Source organism: Cryptotermes secundus, unplaced genomic scaffold (assembly GCF_002891405.2).
Source record: "Cryptotermes secundus unplaced genomic scaffold, Csec_1.0 scaffold512, whole genome shotgun sequence".
NCBI lineage: Eukaryota > Metazoa > Arthropoda > Insecta > Blattodea > Kalotermitidae > Cryptotermes > Cryptotermes secundus.
This window is the reverse complement of record NW_019735563.1, coordinates 1,449,044-1,453,562: the sequence shown is the minus strand read 5'-3', so window position 1 is coordinate 1,453,562 and position 4,519 is coordinate 1,449,044.

Genomic DNA, 4,519 nt, shown 5'->3' with positions numbered 1-4,519 from the left:
AACGGCCCTCCAACCTCATAAGGTAATAAGCGTCATAGTTACCGTTATGAAAACAGCAGATATCTTCAGTATAAGTTCTCTCTCTCTCTCTCTCTCTCTCTCTCTCAGTGTCTCTCACTTTCTTGCCTATACAGGATTCCATTTTGAATACAATACTCCCTTAATAGAAATATTGCCGCATAACACAGAATCACACAACATGTATTTGACGTTGCGTTGCACCTGATGTGGGACAAAATTTCAATTTCATCTTTCAGTTTCATTTCATTTAATTTCATACGCGTGTTCATGTGAAAGGTAATGTTATGCTGGTTTTTAATCAAATAATTGATTCTATATTATTGTCGGTGTTTCCGTGTCATATAAACAGAAATTCCGACAATAAATTAGAATCACTCTGTGTAATTGTATTATCCTTAATTTCAGCACCAGGTGCAACGTGTCTATTTCCATGTATTTGAAATATTTTATGAAACTTAATACATTTAGACCATCTTCTAAATTTTGTTCACTATGTTTATTTAAGCACCACTACATGAAGTGGTGTGGGAGTGTGGAGGGAGACCTCCACGCATTCGTAAACACTGTGCTTGATGCAGGTGGCTATATATTTTCACGCCCGTTTCCTTTACTACTTTGTAAAAGTCACCCAGTATATTTCGTATTGGGTGTTGGATAGGCCCGCACTTCCCGTCTGAACACTGTGTAGAAGTGAAAAATCTCTGGAATCGAAACCCGATTCCTTGGTCATTCAGTGAATAGTCTAATCGGTGTACAAAATAAATTATTCTTTTTTTTTAGTTATTTTGATATATGTTTTGTTCTCGTGACCATATTTAAATTTATATGTCATTATGTGTTTTAGATAAGAAAGCAACAATTTTATTTGATTTATTGAAACTAGACATTCAAACTATAGTTTTAAACAAAGTACAAAACATGTTACAACACTCCTCGAATTCGTGTCATCTAGTTTTATGTAATTATATATACAGTAATGCGCAGAATTTTGTCCTGATAGGAACAGTAACCAAAGGACAATTAAAGCTATTTAAAAATTGTTTGTAGCAGCGTTACTAGAACACAATCCAAGCTTTAACAAATTCACTTGAATAAAATAAACCATATAATATAAATTTGCAATTAGGACTGTTGTTTTTAAGATATATACACTTGCGAATTAGTTACTCGTAGTAATAATGTATATTTGTCAGATCCATTTATCTCTCAATACATTAGAAATAAAATTTGTGCGCTGCAAAATTAATACTGTACATGTGACTGTCGTTATTCTAGGTTTCGCATATCCGTGGTTTTAATTTAGTGTCATGACCAGGGCCCGGATTTTGCTGACCTGAAAATATTGAAAAATGACCGAAAAAATCCAGAAAAATGACCTAAAGGAGAAAAGAAAGAACACTTCGCTTCCATGTTATTCATACATTCATGTATTTCAGAAAACATATGAAGAAAAATTCCCTAAAATGGCCAAAAATGACAAGAAATACCCTTAAAAGTCCAAAAATTTACCAAAAAATTACCCCCAAAATGAAAAAAATGACCTTAAACCTAAGAATGTCAAAATATGACAAAAAATTACCTATAAAATTTACATTTCTGTAACCAGCAGCTCATATCCGAGATTTATATATTTAAGAGCATCGCATAGGATACAAGGAAAAAAAGATGACATGTCATCATAATCCGGGCCCTGGTCATGACGTAAATCGGTAATCTCTAATTTGTCTCTTTAGAAGCCGCCGCGCATGTCCAGTGAGTTGCGCGCGCACTTTCCGTGACTCGTCCAACCATTTTGATTCGGTTATGGCGTTTCCATCTCTTCCACAATGATAAGTATTCGTTGTGTTTCCCGTTTTACGCGTTTTCGATATACGCGGAAATATAACTGAATCATTAAATGTTTTAGTACCTCGAAATTCTTTTTTAATATCAATTAATTAACGTTTTGTTACTGTTAGTATTCTGTACTTCTAACCCTATCATGTTTCATTAATCTTATAGCTTCTTTATTTTCCAGATTTATTAATTCGCGTGTCGTAATATGCTCCTTCAATAAAATTAAAACTCTCGTGAATGTCTGTCCCAGGCACAAGTCCAGCACGGCTGCAGAACTACCTTGAAACAAAACGGTAATGCGGTGTCAGCATAGGGTGCAACATAACACGGTACACGCACGTCCAAATGCTTAACCCTTCCTGTTCTATAGCGTTCTGTGTTCTGGGGCATAAAACCTCGTAGCGTGGTGAAAGCCAACCGACGTTTCGGAAGTACCATTCTTGTTTATATTTAAAGATACTTTATTGCATTAATTTATTTTCATATTAATGTATATTTCACGTTGTTCATATGTTAGAATTAATTACACTTAAATTCCGAGAGCTGTCGGAACATATTTTTTTACCGATATTCTCGAAAACCAAGAAATAAAGACAAATATCTAGTAATTAAGCGAGATATATCGTGCGTGGAATAAAAAGAAGTAAAAAAAATGGCACTTACATGGCACGGAGCAACGAAATACAACGTAATCTCTCATTATAATCTGGCAAGTTTCTGTTTAAGTGCCTGGAGAAGAAAGCGTAAATTGTGGTTTTAAAAACGTTTCGAGCACCCTGTACAAAATAACTATTAACACTGCCTATAGAAAATAGAAAATATTAGTCTTAGTTTCATATCATGATTCTCATAACTGTAACCTGAACAGGGATGTGACACCGTGTAGTCTGGTAGAAGGATCCTAACATCTCTTCAGGGCTGAAAAAGAGGCCAACCACCTTTTATCTGTTTCTTGCTGGTTGTCTGCTTGGCTTATTCTTCGACCCTGAATATGCAGGCAGAACGTTCCTTAATAACATACTTGAACTATTAGACTGCACGGTGTCAACTCCCAGTAGGTAGTACTTTTCATAGTAACTGTTGTGAGAACATTAGATCAAAAATTAGAATAACAGCGTTAACATAGAAACAAGTAAGTTGTTCATGTACTTAACCAAGCACTAAGCCATGAAGGCGTATGGGGGAATGGATGTATGAATCCACGTATTCTTGACCTCGGCACTATTTGGAGGCGAGTGATCAGCTTCACTCCTCGGCCGATTTACACCCGGGGAAAAAGTTCTTGTTTTTAATTGGATAGGAGGTTGGGTGGGCCACAGAGCCCGTCTGAACAACGTGGAGAAAAGAAAATTCTTAATCCTACCGGGACTCGAATTCCGACCCCTCTGTCGTCCAGCCTGTGGCCAGTCGCTATACCGACTGAGCTCTCCCGGCTCTTACTGAAAAAAATTGGATGCTTTAATGTATAGCAATTATAAACTGACATCAAATTATAGATGCAACTCCAACTGGATTTGAGATTCAGCATAATGGGTTATGTACATTCGGATTATTCAGTTACATGAATGCATTTAATTAATGTAATTATGGGTGTAATAATCGTTCAGAATTAAAGGGGAAGCCCCATCATTTATTGTATAAGCTTTCGTACTATTAACATCCTATGCTCCCATATTCCTTTCCAGCCCCTACATGTTATCGGGTGATGCGTCGAGGCCGACGTTTAACGCAATCCCCAACGAATAACACGCACAACTACTCGTAAACCGTCTGCTTAATATGGTTTGTTACATTTGTCGCTCTATATCACAGTGTTACAAGTACTCACAGAATAGACACGATAAACTGAAAAAAAGTAGTTTCGCTCGTCCCCTTCTTACTACATAACTGACGTTCATGCAACATGTTAACGTTTGATAATTCGTTGCTTTCGTAACCTGAAATTGTATGCTTTCGGAGCATTCGTCTCATCATTACATATATAGTAAACCCTCGCTAATCCGGACTGATTGCAAGGGAAGTTATCCGGATTAAGTGATAACCCTAAAAGACAACAAAAGAAACTTAGAAAAAATAATTATACAGATAATGAAGATGAAAATAAATAAAAAAATATCGCTGCAGTAATTTCTTCCTCTGTCTNGAAGTTATCCGGATTAAGTGATAACCCTAAAAGACAACAAAAGAAAGTTAGAAAAAATAAATGGAAAAAATATCACTGCAGTAATTTCTTCCTCTGTCTGAAGCTGAAATCCAGGGTCTCCTTCATCCAGCTGAAGCCAATCTTGGATATTTTCTTCCATGGTTTCAGTCTCTCCAGCTGCCCTCAGCACAGTCTGAAACTCCTCTTTGCCCTACAAATCCCACGTGTCTTTTAAAGTACGTACTCAACCTTAACATAATTTTTATTTCTTTTTATTTTTCGATCCTGAATAACTGTAACAGGATTAGCGAGGGTTTAGTGTACATATAGAAGGATGTTACGATTAAACGTGTATAACTACATTACTATTTTATGATTTTATTTATGTGTTCCAATAGACGTAATTTTATGTTTAAGGTAATTACAGATATTCTTATAACTAAGTGCACATGCGAGTATGTGTATGCATACATAGAAAGCTCAGTATCGGTGAGCGGAAATACTTAAAATTATTAGCAG